We start from the raw sequence: 23,661 nt of genomic DNA on the forward strand, positions 1-23,661 counted from the left end.
TACATCAATGCCAAATCATGCCACACATAACACAATATCAATCCTTCCCTTTACAAGACAATATCCAACACATGACATATACAATTTCACAACCATGAATAACTCACTAAGTATCACATCTAGTATCACACATGTGGAAACAAGCCAATAGATCACAACAAGGTGACAAGCCATAATCAACAACAATACTAAGCTTAGCTAATATCAGAGTATCATGAAAGATGAGAATGAGTACACTACATAATATTAATGAATGATGACATCATATCAAATCAATCGTGCCACACATGGATGCATCTCTCGATATTAGTAACAAGTCAAGTTCTTTCCTCTATCCAAGATAATACCCAACAAGTGAGGGATAACAATTTCACAATAATGATAAGATGACGAAGCATCAAGTCTAACATCACAAACGTGGCAACAAGTCAATAGATCACAACAAGGCAACAAGCCATAATCAGACAATAGTACCAACCTAGGTAATCCATCCCAACTTCATACCTGAAGGTGTAATATGTTGTCTCTGACAATCACTAACTCTCCATCTGCTTTACTAACCGAGTCTAACCATAAGGTAAGCCGTAACCCACTTAGCAGCCGAGCAGGAGCCACGAACAATCACACATTTGCCTTTCTTTTTCGTAGCGCCTCCAAATACTCAAAGTCTATTCATAATCGAGTTCTACATTAGAAGTAAGGAAGAACAACACCCATATTGCTATACTTATCATTCGAATCAAACTCAACTAAGGAGAAATGGGGGGAAACGGGCTCACAAGGGTAAAACAGGTATTTCAAAGGTGAAATATCAAACTTAACGTTCTAGCAATTACATCTTACTAATCAATTGCTAAAATAACTCAAGAATAGGTCAATTTCGTTAATCAATTCAAAAACCCCAATTTGGGTATAAATTCTAACTTTAAAACCTTCAATTTCATCAACATAAATGAAAGATTCAAGCCTATTATTTACTAAATCATCAAATTCCATGATTAGATTAGACAAATCCACCAGCAAATCCCATTTAGAAAGACTAAAACTCATTTTATGACAGAGACATCAAAACCTAAATTCCTTCTTAAGTTCTATGAATATTCTATCATGGATTCATGCTTAAGGAATGTAAAAGAAGGAATTCAAGCTTAGGGAACTTACACTCAAGACGAATCAGCCAAAAATCTCCTCAATTAGCCTAAAAAATGCTTAGGAACAAGAAGTGAAGGAATGGGAAATAAAAGGATTTCAATTAGCATTTATTAGGTTTTGGTCCGCGTCATTTCGCTGCAGCGGTAAGACATCCGCTACAGCGGGCCCGCCATAGCAGCCCACCCTCACTATCGCGCATCCACCACAGTGGATCTGCTGTGGCGATCCCTCTCAAACATCACCACCTAGCTATAGCGGACCAAGACCTGTTATGGCGGATCTGGTGCCGCTACAGCCGACACTAGACACCAGAATAATCCTGGTTTTTCACTATCTCAATCTCGAAATTCGATAATTACCCGAGATCTTCCAGATGCAAAACGGACATGCAACCATACATAATAACACTCTACGGAGTCACTACGGTCTCAAAATTTCCAACGGAGGTCTATTTGACCGAGTCACCTCCCAATGGCCAAAATCAATTTTCCAACCAATAACCCAAAGCGCTCCCAAGTGCCTTAGGAATCGAACCGAACATACCACCAAGTCACAATCGACCATTTCGGACCTCTCGAAATCGACGAATTTCCTAAAATGGTTTGTTTACCCAAAAGTCAACTATTGGTCAAACATTTTTCACTTTAAGGTTCTATCTCACAAAAATCATCATAAATCTTTCCTGATCATCTCGGAAACCATTCCACCTATTCCTGCAAGTTAAAAACGCACTAACAAGGCTCGGGGAAGGATCAACTAGGGAAAATGGGTCAAAAGTACAATAACGACCAAACGGGTCATTACATTGGGAGATCTAAGAATGCCGAGTTGGTATATGGACTTCGCGAGTCCCCCATGGGTCATCATTCGTTAATGTTCGAACGTGTGTGTATTGGGAAATAGAAAAAGGCCTTGCATTGCATTGCATTGCATATCATATCATACTATCTCATTAATTTCTTTGTTAAGGTTTGATTGAGTTGTTGCCTGATTTACTTTTAATGCCTACTTGGAAACTTGACAGACTTGTGGATTAGGAGCTTTCACCTCAGGTTATAACCTGATATTGTTGAGATTATTATGAATATCATTTTGTGGACTAATAGCGGTTAAGTGTTGAAGTAGTAATCGTAGGCCAATCCACGTGTCCGTTTTCATTTGGGTTGGTCGACGATGCTACTGAGTACATGTTGTTTCCCGTACTCACTCTACACTTGCTGCACCTTTTTTGTGCAGATTCTATTCCTACTATGAGTGGATCTCAGGACGATGTCGGCCGTTGAGGAGACCTTCTAGATAATTCAGGTGAGCCATTATTGTGATCCATAGCACCGGGTCTTCTTCAGCTATTTCTGGACATCTTTTGTATTTTCGAGATGTTTTCCCAGACTTATACTTTATGTTAGTCCGTTCTTGTACTAAAGACACCTGATTTGGGATGATTGTACTTCCACTTCCGCATTTATGTAGTTGAGGATATCTAAGACTTAAAATTGACTTGTATGTTTAATTCTACATTATTCTCTTCTTCTTTTACTTTTATTTGGGTTGTGGATGGCTTACTGACTGGGGAGAGTTAGTGCCTTCGCGGTTCCATAAATTGGGTTGTGACAAATTGTACCAGAGCTTTAGGTTAATCGATCTCACAAGTACAAGAAAAATTCTTAGTTGAGTCTTGGGAATCGGTACGATGAGATCTGTATCTATTTTTGAGAGGCTATAAGACAACTACGAAAACTCTAACCTTTCATTCCTTGACATGCTATTTGACTCTTATGAGTTCTAAGAGTTTCTTTATTTCACTCTCTCATATATGGTGAGGACACGATCAGCTACAGTCGGAGGCAAGAAGCCCGCACCCGTACTTGTTGCTATTGTTGATCATGGGCGAGGCAGGGGACATGGTAGAGGGCGAGGGATTTCTAGAGCCCACATTGCTACACTATTCAGACGTCGAGTACCAACTGCTGCTCAGGTCCATCCTAGGGATGTGACTCCGGACCTAGAGGAGATTCCGGAGGAGGAGCAGCAGCAGCTTCAGGCGGATGAAGTTGGACCCAGGCACCAGCTGGATTCATTGCTACTCCTTTTCTTCAAGACACTTTGGTACGTATCTTCAGCTTCTTCGAGGGCATGGCCCAGGTAGGAATACTACCGGCTACTCCAGAGGGTTTTCAAACTAGAGTTAGAGCCCAGATTTCAAACTAAAGTTAGAGCCCAGACTCCCGATCCGATGGTTGCAACAGGGCATAGGACCCTAGAGGCACTACCAGTTGCTGTTAGGGCTCCTCAATTTCAAGGTTTGCTAGTTTCAAGTGTTGTTATTCGCCGAGTTTCCTAGCCTGCTATAACCGTTGAGAAGCAGAAGAAGTGGGATAAGTTTGAGATGATGAAGCCACCACAGTATGATGGGCGTCATGATGATGAGGCGTATGAGTTTTTAGTTAGTTACCATGAGCGTCTGCACAATTTGGGGTTAGTTGAGTCTACCGGGGCTGATTTTATGGCTATGTAGATGGTTGGTCCTGCCGAGCAGTGGAAGAGGGTTTTCGAAAAGACTAGACTAGCTGGGTCACCTCCACTTACTTGGACTGAGTTTTCTCGATGTTTTTGGAGAAGCGGGTTCTCCGTAGCTTGATGGATAAGAGGCGTGAGCAGTTTGACAGGTTGGAGCAGTACGGGATGGCCGTAACCGAGCACGAGATAATGTTTCACTCCTATCTCGCCATGCTTTGACCATTCTACCAAATGAGACAGAGAGGACTAGGAAGTTCATCAGGGGGACGTCGTATTACCTTCGAGTTGCGGCGATGCAGGTGGCAGTTTCTGGAGGTACTTTTCAGGCAGTAGTTGTCACACCCTAATCTCGCTAGGGTGTGGTGGGCACCCGACCCTTACTTAGGGCCGAGTGCCCACCACACCCTAGCGAGATTAGGGTGTGACAAAGTAGTATCAGAGCAGGTCGTCCTAGGGGTTGTCTGCAAAGTCGTATCCAGTAGAGTCCTGTTTATGGGTGTGAATCTGGCCACATTTATAAACAGGAGGCTGCAGGGCATCTAGGGATTGTTGACCTTCTTTTTGTCTTAGATCGTGCGATAGAGCCAAGTCATAGGAAATGGGATTTATTATATAAGCCTTACATACGACGGAAGAAGGTGAGTGGTGATATGGAAAGTCACAGGGGTAAGTTTTGGTATTTTCATTCTTTCATCTGAAATTGGAAGCTCTGGATGGCTGGAATGTGTCGTATAACTGTATGCCCCGTGAGGCATTGTTGGTATTTGCTGAGTGCAGAGTTTGAATAGTAAGAACTGCAAAAGAAGTCTCTGCCGGAAATCTTTCAAAACCAGGTCATTTAGTTAGGTACGCCCAACGGGAAGAAGCATGGAAAGGAAATATTGTAAATAGATAATAAGTAGGATGCGTTGTTTGGAGGAGTTACGAACTTGGCATGGCATGAAGAATAATTGCAAGAAAGACGATTAGCAGTCCGAAGGATTAAAATGAGTTGCATTCGAGGTTTAGCAGGAGCAAGGCCTGTTGGGGGATTCAGGGAAAGTCGACAAATGAGTTTTATTGTAGATTATTATATAAGAGTGGTGAGTGGAAATCCAAACAGGCGAATACCGAGTATTCATAAGTAATGGCGACGAAAGTGTGTTCCCTATCATCAGGAATCTGGAAATCCAGGATGAAAGGTAACCATACACACAGGTGAAAGGTGAATATCGGGGATTGAAAAGGCTAAAATAGTAATTGTTAAGAAGAAAGACGTGTTACGAAAATGTCTCGGAATCTGTAAGACTTCGACTTGCTCCAGATTATATGATGAAGGTCATGCGGTGAGGTGGATGCGATTATATTAGCATTAATGCACCGGATTTCATCAAAGTTTCGAGGTTAAGCGTGCCTATGTGGGAGAAATCTTAGGATGGGTGACCCCCTGGGAAGTGTGCAAGAAATCCTATAAATTGAGACATAAGAGACAAACGAGAAGTTAGAGTAGCCTAAAGGAAACTAGAGTATACGGGATGGTTGGAAATCATAAGAAGTCGCGTAGGACGAGGAAGCCTGGACTGGTGAAGAGACAGAGAGTGCATCACAGCTCTGGAATTAGGATAAGCTTGAATAGCGTTTCGAGATATTCTGTAGGCAAGGTAGTAGTAATTATACATACATATATACGAATGCATAGGATATCCCACATATGATTGTATCGGTGGGCACGTGTGCCCCAGCAACCGGTGCTACGGTATGGAAGGCATCAATCGAGTAAGGGTATCGAAGTTCAAGTGACAGCAAAAAATAAATAGTACCAGTGTTACAAGGTGAGCTGATGTCATTTTCAGGTTAAGATTGGAAAATTCTAATACAACGATATTTGGAAAAGAAAGAGAGTGAGTAAATGGAAGGCAGGGAGATCAAAATGCCAGAAAAAGGGTAAAGGGTAAGAAACCTCGGTGAGGGAAGCCCCGAGAGAAACTACCGGCAAAGCACGAGACTACTTGGGTAAAAACTCAAAGATAAGTACGTGAAAAGGGTAAAGTGTGGTAATATGGAACAAAAGAGGAGTGTGTAAGGTTCGAGACCAATTTGGATAAGTGGGGCTAAAGGAATAGTGACTAGGACAGGGGATGTGAAGTAAGAGAAAGAATGCTTAGGCTTTGCGATGATGTTGAGGTGAGAAATATATAAAGGGATAAATGTATGGTGAAATTAACACGGTTGCCTCGGACATGAAGGAGCTTTCCAAAAGGATAATTTAAGAATAGAACGGATTTGCGAGTTTAAAGTAAAAATTTCGCGAACTTCAGAGCCGATGCCACAAATGGCAAAAGAAGAAAGGTGCTCGAGTAGGAAGAAACCCAAGGAGGGTTAAGGATGAAAGTAGGAAAGGTATACTAACAGGTTAGTCGAAGGAAGAGGAGAATATTTGGGAGCAAAATAATTGGAAATCTTTAACCATAGGAGTAAGAAGAATACCTTAATGAGTTAGCGGTAGGAACCCGATTACGCATTAAGGAAAGAACAAGGATGATGGGTCGGCACTGTTGATTGGGAAATTAATGGTATGGAATGAGGATTTATGTGAGGTCTGGGAGATTTGATCTCAGAGGAAATGGAAATAAAATGTAAAGAACGTGCATGGGAGACCGTTCGGTCATAGCATCATAAATATAGTTAAAGGTCGATGGGTGAAGATAGAGAGAGTGTAACCTGTAAGGATTCTGTGCTAAGAGCGAAAGTAGTAGGACGCTCGTGGCAACATGGATGCACAGCCCCAACACAAACGCGTAGTTAAGAAGAATTGCGAGTAAAGTGAATTAAGTAGGTGAAAGGATTAGTAGTGGATGGAAGGGTATGGAAATGTTGGAGAAAAACTAATGATGATATAAACATAAATGGAAGAAGAATTCTGGAGAAGAAAAAGTTTAGGTATGTTATGAGTAAGGTCAAGAAGAAAGACGAGGGGTGAGGTATAATCAAGATTTCATAAAAAGACATAGTGGATCTCGACGTATCCATGGACTAGTGAGTCCAAGACACCGTTAGTCACAAAAGACAGAGGTATGGAAAGATGAAAAAGAAGGCATCGGGATTGGATACCCTTATAAGTAGTTTAGTTAAAAACGAGAAGAGTAAGTAGCAAGAAGATAGACAGGTTAGATTATATGATAACGGAACCCCGACTTTAAGAAGAAAGCGAAGGGCGGTAGGTAATTATCGTAGACAAGGATACTCGGAGACTGTTGGCATATGAGGAGCCCCTTAAAAAAGGGGGGAGAACATATTATATTAGACTTAAGAGGAATCACAACATTTTCAAGCGCCAGAAGAGGAAATTTAATAGCTCGGGGCCAGAGTTCAAAGCATATCAGCACATCAGAAGGATACCTGAAAGAAGTAGAAACGAATTGACAATGAGGGTACCATGAGACCGACATGAAGGGAAAGGATGGAAGACACCTTAAGAGAATGCTTCATGCCAACATGAATTATGATATGTTTAGAACATGATTTGAGTTCCTCATATCGGGCAAATTTGCACCGTACCTAAGTACGCAGCGACATGTTTTAAAGAGTAATAAAAAGAGCAGAAAAGGGCTACAAGCTAAGTTTACAAAGGATAATGGAGAGAATGATAAAACTCAAGGGATATTTCGGGTGACAAAGACTATTATAATGAAAGTATCAACAATTGGTAGACAAGAAATTTTTTAAAGAAAGAAAGAACGCAGCGCCTGTGAAGGAAATAAAAGAGTTCATCGGATACTAGAAAATAGTTCATGGACCATTGATTATACGGAGCATGAGAGTATACGCTATGGAATTATATGAACCATTGACGTGAAGCAATGCTCAATCATATTCGTAAGGAATCCACACTGGAGAGCCAACAAGGAATAACGATGGACGAAACGAGCGCCAATACAAAGAAATCAAAGACAAGTATACTTGTGTCGAGAAATGTGAGGGAAGGAAGTAAAGAAAAATTTGTAGTAAGAACTCGAAGATGTTGCCAACTAAGAAGTTAAGTGAACTTGGATCATAAGTTACCATAAGTGTAACTGGACTACGAAGGATAATAAATGGCGAAGAAACATTACGTATAAACGTTTTTGGATAAATATTTATAGCATGGTAAGCGAGACTGCAATACTGTAGAAAAAATGAGAGCAAGGAACAGCCGGTGGCCATGTTGGATCGTCAAGTGAATATTGCGTGCCAAGGACATGGCTTCTGTTAAGGTGTGGTGACGAAACAATAACAGAAAAGAGAGGACCTGGGAAGAACAAGGATAATAAGTTGGCGCAGTGGATTAGAAAACCCATGGCACGGAATGAGGACTCATGTAGAGACCGAGGAGTCCGATTATAAGTAAAATAGGGTAAAAGATAAGGAATGGGCATGAAGAAAAGGACAACTATAAGAGGGACCCCCCCCCCCCCCCCCTCCCGAAGTGTTATAAGACCCCATAAGATCAGTTGAACATTCGAGGACGAATGTTCTAAAGGGGGGGGAGGATGTTATAGCCCGTATTTTGTACATTCGGATATTTCAAGGTAGTCATGGTAAGTTAAGGGCAAGGCTATTTTCCAAAATTATTTTAATGTACAAGTTGTTTATTAGTATGGAAATATTGAGAAAGGCTAAGGGTAAAAAGGGAAATTCACAAGAAGGTTCATGGTAATATTGTGGAAGGCTAGGGGCAAAATGGGAATTTCACAAAATATTCAAGAAGGTTCTTGAAAGGTCCATGTTGGCCGTGTGGTGTGAGAGGGTGAGACCCACCCATGGCTTGGCCAATAGCCTTGAGCCATGAGGTGGGGCATGTGTCCAACCTCTTATGGGCTATGCATACATACATACATATATATATATATATATATATATATATATATATATATATATATAAGGGCTTACAAAGCAAGAAAAAAATTACTCATCTTCCAATTCAAGAAAGCTTGGAGAAAGAAAATAAGGGCCATTCGGCCATGGTTCCAAAATATTGTGTCCATGGAATTGATCAATAAAAATTATTTTCTTCTAGCAATCCAACCAATCGAAAGGTCCTCTTTAACATGGAGTGGTTGTTGGAGCAAGCAAAGTATTTATGGTGCAAGTTGAAAGCCCTAGCCAAGTTAAGAAGTGAAGTGAGGAAGGTAAGGTATAATCTTCTTTTACATGTGTTATGGATGATATGTACATGTTGTAGTATGTAGAAATGGATGAAATTCATGAAATATATGAATGGTGGTTGTGGCCGAATATAGAGTGTATTGGTAAGATAAGATGAATTGATTTTATTTAGTAGTTTGATTGTTGTTGTTGTGGATTCCATAATAAAAATGAAGGTTTGATGGTTTGAAATGAAGTTGTGATCATTGTGGAATTATTGAAGAAATTAATGTGACACTAGCATGGTTTCTTGTATTTGTGAAGATAATGTTGTCAACGTGTGGTTGTAGATATAATGCATGAATTTGGAGGTGAGAAATGTGTTGCTTTATTGAGTTTGGAAGATTGTAAGTTGGTTGTTGTGATTGAATCGAATATAAGTAAAATGTCGTTGAATTCTGTAAAAGGAGTTACTAACGTTAGAATGCATTTTGGATTGATTGATGAAGTTGTTAATATGTAGATTGTTGGTGTAGTTCATGAATTTGGAAGAAAGGAAATGTGTTGTTATTGTTCTTGTTGAATTTGGAAGGTTTCGGGTAAAGTGGTATGTTGGTTGGGTTGTTTTGAATATTGTGTGAAATGTTGGAAGTGTTCTTGAATCATGTTAGAATGATTTCGGAATAACACCTGAATGTGAGATCGTTGGTGTTAGCTTGACTATATGTGATTAAATTGAATATAAATGAAATGTCATTGAATTGTGTGACAAGGGTTGTTAATGTTAGAATATATTTTGGATTGATTGTTGAAGTTGTTAGTATGGTCGTTGGTATTGTTGTTAATAATTTGGCCGAGTTGAATTCTCAGATTGTTGTTGATAATTTGGCCGAGTTGGATTCTCGGGGATGGTTGTATTTACAGGGGAAATGCTGCCGAAATTTCGGCAGATTATAAATGAATTTATTTGAAAGACTAAGACAAGTGTGTGACGATGTGTTTGATGATTGTGTAAATCTTCTTGCATGTAGACTAGCGATAGCGAGCTTGGACAATTAAGCGTAGCTAATAGGACGCGGAGCAGGTATGTAAAGCTTACCATTTCTTTCTTTTGGCATGTCTTAGATGTAAGTAAGATATGATGTGAGCCTTGGGGTAACTCCATTCTTAAGATCCGAGCCTGTCCACGATTCTTATTCACTCCTTAATGCTAGCGTTCCCAATACCGTCGAGTCAGGGGCCTTGTGTCTCTTGTATGATCGGATAGTAAATATTGCATAAAGAATTTTTGTTCCTAAAAGGTTCTATGATGAATAAGGCCCCTAACTTTCATATACGAGCTCGGATCGCTTCGATACGTTCGTAAAGGGTTCTGTCATGAATAATGTTCGTAACTTTCGTATACCACCTCGGATTGACTTGAGATGTGTCTAGGATCCCCGAGACCCTCCTTATATAGTTCTAGTTGATAGGTCCCCGAGTGACGTTCGAAGGAAGCTCGATTTAACTATTGCCTTGGTTTTCCGATGTTAGCTCGATTTGATTACTCTATTGAGTCTTTGAAAATGTTTTAAATTGCATATAGTTTCTCACTACTCTGCTCGTGCATGTGTCATTGCCTCCTTCACCGAGTCCCGGGCCGGTATGTATCGTGCGTATGGTTCGCCGAGTCCCTTGCTTGGGGGCCGGGTTCCATATATATATTCCGGAGTATGATGTGTCTGGTTTCCCGGGTCCCTCGCTAGAGGGCCAGGTACCGTGTATATGTTATGGAGTATGATGTGTCTGGTTTCCCGGGTCCCTTGCTAGAGGGCCGGGTACCGTGTATATGTTATGATGCGTTATGTGTTACGGAGATATGAAATCTTCTGGAGTATGATGTGTTATGGCGCCAAAGACAGGAGTGGCGACCATGTTCCTATGCCCTATGCATGATTTTGATATGCATCATTTGTGTTTCAAAAGTAAGCATTTTGGTATACTGATTTTGTATTCATCTTCCATATTCCTTATTTCAGTCATGATCCTAGTTACTGTGTTCCATGCTTTACATGCTCAGTACATATTTCGTACTGATCCCCTTTCTTTGGGGGCTGCGTGTCATGCCACGCAGGTACACCCAGATGAGTAGAAGACTTTGCTAGAAGGTGTTCCAGCGGGATTGACGAGCTCCACTTCCTTCTGGAGTGTTGCCAAGTCAGAGTTTATATGTTATGATTTCTGATTGATGTTAGAGACTTTGCAGACAGAGTCGTGGGTATAGAATGTCAGTCTTGTAAGCGGTTTCACCAGCCGATGTGTCTTTATATATTATGTTGCAGATTCCATATGATTACATATTTTGTTTGATTTGAGAACGATAAAAAGAATGTTTCTGAAAGCTCTTATTATGTATTTCGTTTTATCTGAGTTAGGAGTCCAAGCGAGTATGTGTGTAATAAAAGTCAGTGGGTTCGCTCGGCTCTAAATATGGGGTCGGGTGCCCATCACACCCTATTAAGATTGGGGTGTGACAGTAGTGGATGCCGCTAGGAGTGTTGAGTCTAATAGGAGTGATAATTTTGGGGATAGATCGAGCAAGAAGCCTCGCAGTTCGGGCAATTAACGGAGTACCTCGTCTGGAGGTAGAGGCTATTATGGTAATAGTTATCGTTCTTTGTTCGGTAGGCCCGTTCAAGCAGCGATATAGACTTTGATAGGTGGTTCTTCGGGTCTTGGTGCAAATTGTTCGGGGCATAGTTCTCAAGGTTCTTATTCTCGATCTGGAGGTCGAGGTGGTCATTTGGGCTATTCTAGTTCTCTCAGCAGCCTATGGCTCGTTGGAGCTGTTTTGAGTGTGGTGACCTTGGGCATTTTTCAAGGGAGTGCCCCAAACTCAAGTTCTCAAATTACTGTACCTAGTTCAGTGGCACAGCTGGCTAGAGGAGGTGCACGATGCACAGAGTGGGAGAGGTGGTTCTTATTCTGGTAGAGTTGGTACCCAGATAGGCCGTGGTGGTGGTTGTGGAGGTTCTCAGGCTGAGGGTGGCCGTGCTCAATGTTAGTGAGGTGCTAAGGAAAAGGCAGCCCAAATTAATAATTATGTATATATAATTTTACTGAAACTGATAACTGAACAGAAAAAAGAAGTAAAGTAATAGGTACTCCCTGTTCTGAATATGAATCACCTGTTTTACTGGATTTATAATATATGGCCTCTGCCAAGAATAAGTGCACAAATATGTGGCCTCAGCCCAACTAAGTGCATCCAGCTATGGCCTCGGCCAAGTATAAGTGCATAAGTATGTGGCCTCGGTCAAGTATGTGTGTCAGTCGGTGGCCTCGGCCAAGTATACGTATACATATGACTGTGCCCTCGGGAAAAGATGCAGGTGTTCAACATTAATCAACTTATATTAAGAAACTAAGAATCATACTATAATGCATAACACTGGAATACTAAACATTATTATGCTGAGACATATATTTCATGAACTGATTATGGAGTTCAAAGCATTAACTATTTATAAACATACTGAGTTTTCATGACTAAGACTTATGGGATGTCAAACACGATTCTATACTGATTACGTATTGAGTTCACAACATTCAGAATGATAATCATGAACAACTACGAAACTATATTCTCAAAGGATAGAAGTTCTGAACGTTTCATGAACTAGGGCATAATCTCTATTTCTAATGCAACTCGTAATAATCATGAAGAACGAGGCGTTGGGAAGATCAATAACATTCCCACACATAGATAGTTAGCCTTACATACCTGTAATCACTTCAATCTAATGAACTAAACTGCTTCTCTGATGAAGAACACCAAAACTCTAGCTTTGAATCGCTTGAGAAGGATTTACCTTGGGAATCCTATGTTTTGGTTGAAGAATCATGTTACTAATCATGAATTAATGTTATAATTGCGTAGGAAATTTTTAGAGAGATCGTACCTTGACGTTGGAGGATGAGGAAAGGAGAGAAATGGCTGCATAGGGCTTTAGAACGGAGTTGGAAAGTAAAAAATGACATAAAATTGTCTAAGGGTCGCTTTTATAGGCCTGGGGCGAAGTACCCCTTGACTCGCTGAGCGAGCTCTAAAGTGAGCTCAACCCTTACTCTAGACCTCACTGAGCGAGCTCCAGGGCGAATTCAAACCTCGCTTTGTCCCTCGCTCAGCGAGCTCCCTGCTAGTTTTGGCACCTGTCAAGCGCACTTCAGTAAAATGGGCATAACTATTTGTACAAAGCTTAGTTTGGGATCCACAATATACCTTTGGAAAGGTATTTCAAAGGGATACAACTTTCATGTTTTAAGTGTTCTTAAACTCCTAACATATTTTCACCAAATTAGGCTGGAAGACAAACCTTCCATAAACTTAATCGATTTTGTTGAATCTTATGCACCTCACTATCCATCTTGATTCCAAAACAACTATTTCCACCCAAACTCATCCCTATGGGACTTCATATGGCTAAAATGTCATGTTTACACTCATTTAACACATTCACACCTAATTCGAATTTACAAAATGTTACAGTAATGAACTATTGGGGAAGATGGGTTTATGAACCCTAGGTTGTGATTTTAAATCTCTCTCGATCTAATTGGGTATTACTGATTTATTTACTGATTCCTACCATTTAATCATTGGGAAATTATCTCCTAGGCTTGAATCTTCCGTTATTTAAAGAATCAAAGTATGGAAATTAAGGTTCCTACCCAAATTGGGGGTTTTCTTCTATTTATGAAATTAGGGAAAATTGGGAACGAGCTCGGCAGGTTTGGAGTGGCTGACTAGGTTGTTTAATGTCATCTTTAAGACGGCAACGATGCCCGAAGAATGGAGGTCGAGCGTAATGATCCCTCTATACAAAAACAAGGGGGATGTCCAGAGTTGCGAAAACTATAGAGGTATTAAGCTACTAAGCCATACTATGAAAGTGTGGGAAAGAGTGGTGGAGATGAGGGTGAGGAGAGGCGTGTCTATTTCAGAAAACCAGTTCGGATTTATGTCGGGACGCTCAACTACAGAAGCCATTCATCTTGTGAGGAGACTGGTGGAGCAGTATAGGGAGAGGAAGAGGGACTTGCATATGGTATTCATCGACCTAGAAAAGGCTTACGATAAAGTTCCAAGAGAAATCCTATGGAGATGTTTGGAGGCTAAAGGTGTACCTGTAGCATACATTAGGGTGATCAAGGACATGTATGAGGAAGCCAAAACTAGAGTAAGGACAGTAGGAGGGGACTCAGAGCACTTTCCAGTTGTGATGGGGTTGCATCAAGGATCAGCTCTTAGTCCGTTTTTATTTGCCTTGGTGATGGATAGATTGACGCGACAAATTCAAGGTGAGGTGCCATGGTGTATGCTTTTCGCGGACGACATAGTCTTGATCGATGAGACTCGTAGCGGAGTTAACGCTAAGCTGGAGGATTGGAGACATACCTTGGAGTCTAAAGGATTTAAGCTGGGTAGGACCAAGACAGAGTACTTAGAGTGTAAGTTCAGTGAGACACCCCAGGAGGTTGGCGTGGAAGTTAGGCTTGGTGCTCAGTCCATCCAAAAGAAAAGTAGTTTCAAGTACCTTGGGTCTATCATGCAAGGCAGCGGGGAGATTGACGATGATGTCACACATCGTATTGGGGTAGGGTGGATGAAATGGAGGCTATCTTCAGGAGTGCTATGTGACAAGAAGGTGCCACCACAACTGAAGGGCAAGTTCTACAGAGTGGTGGTTAGACCGGCTATGTTGTATGGGGCGGAGTGTTGGCCAGTTAAGATCTCTCACGTTCAAAAGATGAAAGTTGTCGAGATGAGAATGTTGAGATGGATGCGTGGGCACACTAGGAGCGACAGGATTAGAAATGAGGCTATTCGGGATAAGGTGGGAGTGGCCTCGATGGAAGACAAGATGCGGGAAATGCGACTGAGATGGTTTGGGCATGTGAAGAGGAGAGACATAGATGCCCCAGTGCGGAGGTGTGAGAGGTTAGCCATGGATGGTTTCAGAAGAGGTAGGGGTAGGCCAAAGAAATATTGGGGAGAGGTGATTAGACAGGACATGACGCAGTTACAGCTTACCGAGGACATGACCTTAGATAGGAAGGTGTGGAGGACCCACATTATGGTAGAAGGCTAGTATATAAGTCTCATTATCTTTCCTTATTAGTAGGCGCATTAGCGCATTATAATTTCTTGTGCTTTGATTTATGTTATTATTTGCTACTTTCTGTACTTTGATTACTCTATTTTATCTGTGCCGCTTTCGTGATTTGCATTTCCATATCGCTTTGAATTCCTTGATTATCCTGTTTTACTGTGTCGCTTGCATTATTTCATTGCAATATCGTTTTAAATCTTTTAACCTTATCTGACCCCCTTTTTATGCTTCTATTGAGCCGAGGGTCTCTCGGAAACAGCCATCCTACCTTGGTAGGAGTAAGGTCTGCGTACATTATACCCTCCCCAGACCCCAAGATGTGGGATTTCACTGGGTTGTTGTTGTTGTTGTTGTAGGGATTGGGAACTAATTGATGTTGATTATGAGTAAATAGACTTATTAAAATTTGGATTTATCGTTTTCAACCTATAATTTCCCATCTTACCCTTTGTAAGGTCATACTCACTTTTGGGTTAATTTGGGGCTTTTCTAAAAGTATGGCAATGTTCATATTGTTGGTTTCGTAGTCTAATGCAACTGTTTAAATATTAGACTTTGAACGTTATGAGGCGCTTCGTAAAGAGAAGGGTCAAGTCTGATTGTTCATGGCACCTGTTCGGTATTCGAGGTAGGTTATGACTTACTTTAGTTAGACTTTAATTAGAGACTCGTATATGATTGCGTAGTATTGAAGGGGGAAGCATGTTAGCTCTTCGGACATGATGTTGGGATAGATATACAGTTAAATTGGTATGATTTCTGATTATGTGGGTTTGTCGTCGTTGTTTATGCATTATTGACATATGGTGTATTTGATTACGTGATTGGAGTTATGGGATGTGATAGATTCATTATAGTGATTGGAATTCGATATTGATCTATTCTATGAGTGTTGTTGCTTTATGCAAGACTCGATATGACTTATGGTGTTTTGTGATTCCATAGCATATTCATTGATTTCATGGATTTCTTGTATTTATACACCTCATGCATTCATTTGAACATATACATATTGGATTGGAGTGCGCGGCGCACATATATATGCATATTGGATCGGAGGGCGCGCCGCACATACATATATACATATTGGATCGGGGTGCACGCCTCACATATATATACATATTGGATTAGAGTGCGCGCCGCACACATATATATACATATTGGATAGGAGTGTGCGCTGCACATTTATATATACATAGTGGATCGGGTTGTACGCCGCAATGGTACATAGACACCGCGGGTCCATCATGACTATCGAGACGTCGAGATTCTGTTCGTAGCATGTGTGTACAGGGTGAGTATTGGCCATTGCATTGCACTACATTCATCTCATTGCATTACATGTATCCTTGTCCATCATACATTGACCTACTGATTGTTGGTTGCGTTGTGTTGTGGTTAATTTGAGATTGTATTGAGACTTGGCATACTTGTGGTTTAGAAGCTTAACCTCAGGCTATTGTTCGGTTGTGTGATATCCTGTAAGTATGAAGGTTATTATGTGCCTATTTGTTGACTTGTTAATTCTGTGTTTTTCATATGCGTGAACTAATCTTAATCGGCCTATGATGCTTACCAGTACGTGTGTTGTACTGATACTACTCTTGTTGTACTATTTCTTTAAGTGCAGAGTTTGTTATTGGTTCCAGTTCCCGTACTCGAGAGTGATCCGAGGCTACTTGACGGAGATTCCAGGGTGAGCTATTGGCTAGATCCGTAACCCGGAGACTCTTCCTTTATATATATGCGTCTATTCCGTATTCTTGAGACAGTATTTATATTCTTGGGATTTGTACTTCATATGACTATCTATCTATCTATATAATAGTGGCTCCTGTACTAGTTCAGACATGATTTTAGGGCTATTATTACTTCCGCACTTGTTATTTTATATAATTTGAATCTGTTAGCTAAATCATTGTTTACTTCCGCATAATTCTTATAAATGACTTAAATAATTTGGGAATGGTTCGCCTACCTTGGGGGACAGCGTAGGTGCCATCACGATTCACGAATTGGGTCGTCACACATTCGAGTTCAAGGGATCCTACAATACCATTATCTTCTTCAAGGTAAACATAAGAACCATTAGACCAAGTCAACTCTCAGATGATCTACGAAGTATGAAAATAAACGCACAAAATAAGAAAGGGAGAAAGAAAAGAGTCAAAGAAATACGAACCTTAACTTCAAGATACTCTAAATATGGAAAGCTTCTTATCAGGCAGAGAGCACATGACAAACCATATGATTCAATCAGGTCAATTCCTTGCAAGTGAAAACGTTTGACATGGTTAAGATTAAAGGGAAGCTTTGTTGGTGCTTCATCTAGAGCTTTACCAAAGAGCTAAGGAAAAAGAACCAAAATTTCAAGATGAGCCAGCCCAAAAGAAGTTCTACCTATGGAAGTGCATAACAACAAAGTCATGAAGTAACATCTACCTGACTATCAAAGAGGTCGAAGAGCAGGTACTCACGAGCATAACAAGACTCAAAAACTCCGTCAAATCAAAAATTCTCTCTGTCCACCAAAGAATCCACATTGATCAGAGATACTTTTGACAAACTGGGGACATTCTTAAGATAAATAGAACTAATACTAACTTTTAATTCAAAGGATCTCAACATCGGGGCATTAATTTCAATTATGTTTAAAATTCTGAGATTTCTAGCACCAACCACTCAAGCAACGGGCAAAGAGATATTAAACTTCCGAGCAATTTAGAAGAAATTGAGATTCTACATAGTTCCAGGCTGATTAAATTCTAAAATCCTTGAAGGACCGATAGAGGATGTACTAAGCAATGATGAAGAGATAGATGACTCATTGCAAACATGTGAAAAGCGAAGAAGGTAATTTGTATGACTTTCTCCTTAGTAGGCGAAGAAAAAGATCCTTAATGTCATTCCTAGAGAGGAAACATATGAAATTGTCAATCTTAGGACAACTTTCCAGAGAACCAATGTCGAGGCTAAACTTAGTAACGGGTCCTTCATGAAGCATGATAATCTGGCTGATACCATGTATAAATATGATTGTTGGGTCCTTTTGTAATGTCCATAGAGATGCATCAAGCACCAACTTTGTACGTCTACACCAGTCATACCTCCATTTCGTCGATAAGATGCTTGTTCTCACAGCATCTTTGTCAGGCAAAAAATCAAAATGTGGTCGATTACATTATCAGAAAGGTTGCTAAGGAAGTCACGAGGTAAACTTCGACAATGCTTTCTTCCCTTAGGAGGCATCATATAACGATAATCACCTTAAACCCATAGAAAATAAGCAAAAATACGTAGTAAAACTATCTTGACAGAACTGCTATTCACATTATCAAATCAACATAAGAAGTAAGGCGCATTACAGTTTATATCAGTAAACTATCTCTTCCAAATAACTATTTTCTATGAATACTTATTTTGCCTTGACATGCCATATTGAACGGGTACATGCAGGGGCGGAGCTAGTGCCCACGTACGGGTTCGTTAAAATCCAATAACTTTATTTCAATCATTATTTTTGTATTCATTAAATATGTAAAATTATTAAATTTAGAACCAGTCAGTAGCACTTGAAGTCGCTCAAAACGCACATAGTTGAGTAAAATTATTAAATTTAGAACTAGCCATTAGCACTTGAAATCGCTCAAAACACATGAAGTTGAAATTCTATCTCCACCTCCGCTACAGGTGCGTTCTCGTGGATTCTTCAAAATACACGAAAAAATTGAAGGAATTTAAAAAAAAAAAAAAATTGCACACACCTCCTGGATGCGTAACATACCTTGACACCTTCCATCAATACTTCTTAACTACATTTGTGGGTTTCAAAAGGAAAAATGACACTGTCGTTTGCTTACCATCATCACTTAACAAGAAGGGGAAAATTACTTTTTCAGATTTTGTCATTTTTTACTCACACATAAGTTTAAAGGCTTTTAAAATGGGTCAAACCCATCGACAGACACATGTGGTCGTCCACTTCTTTCACTTGAGCACCTAAAGTGACCCTTGTTCCATTAAGACACTTTAGGTGGGTTACTCTTATTCCACTTAGACACTTTTTACACCATTATCGGAGCAAAACCAACACCAAAGAGGGCGCCACCTCATTGCACATCCAACCAGCCCAAAAGCCTCAATTTTTAATGGTCAAAACTCCACGAATTTACAAATTAGTGAATTTACAATTAAAATGAGTTGGCACAATTTAATTGAGTTGACACAATTTAAATGAGCTGGCACAATTTAATTGGCCACTTAATTCACGTAGGAGACGACTGGTGTTGGTTTTGCTCTGATAACGGTGCAAAAAGTGTCTAAGTGGAATAGGAATGACCCACCTGAAGTGTCTAAATGGAACAAGGGTCACTTTAAGTGCTCAAGTGAAAGAAGTAGACGACCACAGGTGTTCATCGATGGATTTGGCCTTTAAAATGTGCAAGTACTAAAGATACTATAAACTGCAACATGCATCATATGCAACTATTGAAAAGCAACATCTAAGCATCATCTAAAATGAGTACAAAAAGGAAGAAGACAGAGCATTTAGAATTTACGAATGATGTTAAATATCTATTGACTCTTCAGTTCTTGATTCTCAATACAAAGAGGAATTGGGAAAGTATATTCGTAGAGAGAGGGGTGGTGGGGTAATTTGATCCAAATTTGGTCACACTTATGTAAAAATCACCATAACCTCTATTGTATAATTTTAAATTAAGATAAACTTTGAAAAAAAAGATAGAAATGACATTAAGTAAGCATAAATTATTAAATTTGACCTAAATAGTCATATGAATTTACCTCATTTGAGTCATTGTAGTCAAAATGGTGTGGCAAAAAGACCTTATTGTTAATTTAAAATGAAAGAGAGAGAAAAGTAAAAACAGACAGGGTGATATATATATATATATATATATATATATATATATATAAACCGTCATTTAACAATTGGAAAGGCATGAGTTATAGAAACTCTTTTGGGAAACGAAGTGTTTTTTGAAAACTGAGGTTTTTCATCTTTAATTTCATTTTCTCGATTGTCCTTCCATAATATTCGTCTCATATTATCTGTAGCCTTTTATTTTACACGTGATTTAAGAAATATTCCCTCCGTTCACTTTTACTTATCCACTATTCTAAAAATAGATTTTCACTTTTACTTATCTATTTTCGCATATCAAGAGAAAAATAATTTATTTTTTCTGCTTTACCCTTAGCATTAATTACTCATTCCAAATCATTTTCCAAATCCAATATAATTATACACCAATTAATATGGGTATTATGATAAAATATGCACTTCATTTATTATTTCTTAAGAAATGTGCAAAGTGCATAGTGAACAAATAAAAGTGAACGGAGGGTTAATTAGGAAGGTATTTGACTAACTTTATTCTTATTTATGTCTAAGTTATAATCTCTCTGCATTCAATGTTTACTTTATTTATTTGACAAAATTCTAATAGGATAAAATGAGGAAAAATATTAGATTATGCCTTGAACTTCTAAAACGGCAAATAATTTGATAACTATTTTTAGTAACCACGGTAAGTAATTTGAGACAGATGGAGTAATTATTTAGGAAGTTTTAGTTTTTCTTTTCTTTTCATGCTTCTTAAATGACTTTCCCTTTTAGTTGAGCAATGAATGTGGACAATTATAGATTTATTAACAGAGTAATTTTAATTTTCATGTAATATTTTGAGGGAAATATAAGAGAAGAAAGTTAAAAATTTGACAAAAAAGATAAATACCAATAATGACTTTAAGAGAGGTTCCACATCAGTTAGTCAATGCCTAGCTCTAATGTATAAAAAAAATAGATCATGAATTTCAACAAATTGGATTAATCCAATCCAATCTAATATATTATTTTCTTTATTTCTTATGCTTGGTTAGTAGCGTAAATTAATTTCCATAGAAACATTTATTAAAGACTAGTTCAGAGTATATGAATTGGTCGTGCATATTGTGTCAATAAGTATAAAATATTTACCATTGCAAAAATGAACATACCAAAAAAAAAAAAAAAATGGATGATATCGATATAAGATCAATAACACAAAACATATTTTAAAGAAGCTTTATTTTTATACGTACTAGTGGAGGAAACTGGTAAACATATAAGTCTCTTCATGAATTGCATCCAGAGGAATGACGCAAGGCATGCACTATTAGGAGCTGCTAGAAGCATAAGCACGTCACAGACCTCCTTGATTAAAGTTAATATTAGAAAAATAATTCTTATATTTGTATATATAAGTAATTCTTATAATGACAATTTCTAACTGAACAAAACAGAGAGTTCCCTTCGGTAGAAGCCGTCGAAAAGAACTAGAAATGAATTAATAGTGTCACAATCTATCTTATCAATAGATTGAAAACAAAGCTCAGACTTGCAACAGCTATACCACTCAATTAGATCCATAAGCAACTCTCAAAATTCATAAAATCCAGCTCATCCTTGAGCATAAAATGATTAAGTAAAATCCGCCAAAAGAAGTGGTCAAGTCAATGTTACTAATGATACCAAAATCACAATTGAAAAACACAGAGTTACCAAAATATAGGCACAAACTACCACATGTATGTCTTTTTTTAGGAAAAAAACTCTACTAAAGTTGTTACATTGAAGTTGTTGATTCAGAAAATAAAGGAAGAATAAGAAAAATTACTTAATAACCAGTGATTTCAGATTTGATCTCATAAATGTTCGCACAAGGAATATTGCATAAAATGGGAAAAGATACAGAGTAATATTGTAGGCATGATGTTAAGAAAAAGCTTCTTCAATAATTTCATCATAGACTAAGTTATATGTAGAATGGTCGTCAATGTCCTATGTTGTAGATGGTTAAGTAATACTTTGACACAGTTATAATTTTCACTTTAAGTTCACCATCCACGTATGACAACACAACTTGTTCATACATGAAGCTGAAACAAATATAAAGCTTTCTTCATACCTCATAACCATCTACCATTGCTTCGTTGACCGCCCTAAGCTTTTTTACTCGTGTTATTCTAACTGGGGTGGAAATCAGTGAGTTTCGCTTCGTTGTCGACCCGTTTGGTCGTTTAGGCATTTTACCCTTTTACCCCGCTGACCGTTTCCCTAGCCTCGTTACAGCGTGTTGGACTTGCGGAGATGGGTAGCACGGTTCCCGAGGTGATCAGGCGAGTCTTGTTTGATTTTTTTGAGGAAATTAGATGTTCTAAGTTGAATATGTGAAAAAGCTTTGACCAATAGTTGACTTTTGGGTAAATAGACCTTTAGGTGATTTTCGTCGGTTCTATAGGGTCCGGAGGGTCGATTATAACTTAGTAGGATGAGTGGTTCGGTTCCCGAGGCAGTCGGAGGTATTTTGATCCTTTGGTTGGAAGCTTAATTTTTGGGGTTTGGGGGTTGACAGGGTCAAGACGACCTTCGTTGGGAATTTCGAGGCCACGATTGAGTTCGTACCGATGGGAATTTCGAGGCCATGATGAGTTCGTAGAGCGTTTTTACATGTGTCCACATATTTGGTTTGTATCCGGGAGGTCTTGGATGGAGGTCGGGTTTTTGGGTTGAACTTGGTGAAAACCAGATTTTTCTGGTGTGTCGCTTCTGCGACGGGGTGACTGCGTCTGCGGGCCCACCTCGGCGAGGCTTGATCCACAGATGCGAGTTTCTGCTAGGTATTCGCCGCACCTGCGAAGTTCCTTCTGCAGGCGAGCAGTCCTCCAAATTGGCGAGGATGATGAGTTATTAATAAATTCGCGTCTGCGGACGTTGCTCCGTGGATGCGAGATTGCGTAGGCGGACACGAGTTCCGCATAAGCAAGATCGCTGATATCAGAAACCCTATATTCACTATTCCGAATCCACTTCTTCCATGCACTAAAATTGAAAACCTAGAGAGTTCTAAGGGCGACTTGAGGAGCTTTTGGCTTGATTTTTCACCGGCTCTTTTACTCTATTTGTGTTTATTTATGGTCTAAGTATAGACTCTATGGTGGAAATAAGGGATTAGTTGGGGAAGATGGGGTTGTAAATCCTAGTGTTGAGTTTATGAATGATGTGCTATGAAAATGGGTTTTGTTGGGAAATCTTATGAAATCTAGTCATGGAATAATTGGGATAGCTAGATACTAAGTTGAATCTCTCTTTAATTCATGGAATTTGATTATGGAAAAGCTAGGATTTTTCTCTAAATTGGGGGTTTTCTATTAACAATGAATTGGATGCTAAGTTGAGGCTAATTAATTTCCCATTTTACCCTTATGGGCTAGGGGTCACTTCTTAGGGTTGTTTTTGGGATTTTTCCAAAAGGATAGCAATATGTGTATCTTTAGATTCGTAATCTAATGTAGATCAATTATTTGTTATACTTTGAGCATTCAGAGGCAATCCGAAAGGGAAAGGCCCAGGTTTGAGGAGTTCGAGGCTCGTGTTCGGCTTTGAGGTAGATTATGGCTTACCTTTCTTAGACTTTGATTAACGAATCACATGTGTTAAATAGTTATTGATGGGAAAAGCATGATAGGCCTTCAGGCATGGTTGTGGTGTTAAATCCACTGGCTTGGTATGATTTCTGATTATTTGGGCTTGTCATCGTACTTTATGCAATTATTGACATGTGTTGTAATTGACAACGTGGTTGTGGTTACGTGGATTGTGCTAGTTCTATTTGTTGTGATTGGGATTGAGTATCCGATATGTTCCCATGAAAGTCTTGATAATCTGTGCAAG

The 23,661-nt window shown here is 39.3% G+C and overlaps 1 pseudogene; it reads right to left on the bottom strand.

Moving 5' to 3' along the window:
* Window positions 1–17,432: 17,432 nt before the first annotated feature.
* On the bottom strand, window positions 17,433–18,176 carry LOC132609829 (F-box/FBD/LRR-repeat protein At1g13570-like; annotated as a pseudogene).
* Between the last annotated feature and the right edge of the window lie 5,485 nt (window positions 18,177–23,661).

This window comes from Lycium barbarum, chromosome 1 (genome assembly GCF_019175385.1).
Source record: "Lycium barbarum isolate Lr01 chromosome 1, ASM1917538v2, whole genome shotgun sequence".
Lineage (NCBI taxonomy): Eukaryota > Viridiplantae > Streptophyta > Magnoliopsida > Solanales > Solanaceae > Lycium > Lycium barbarum.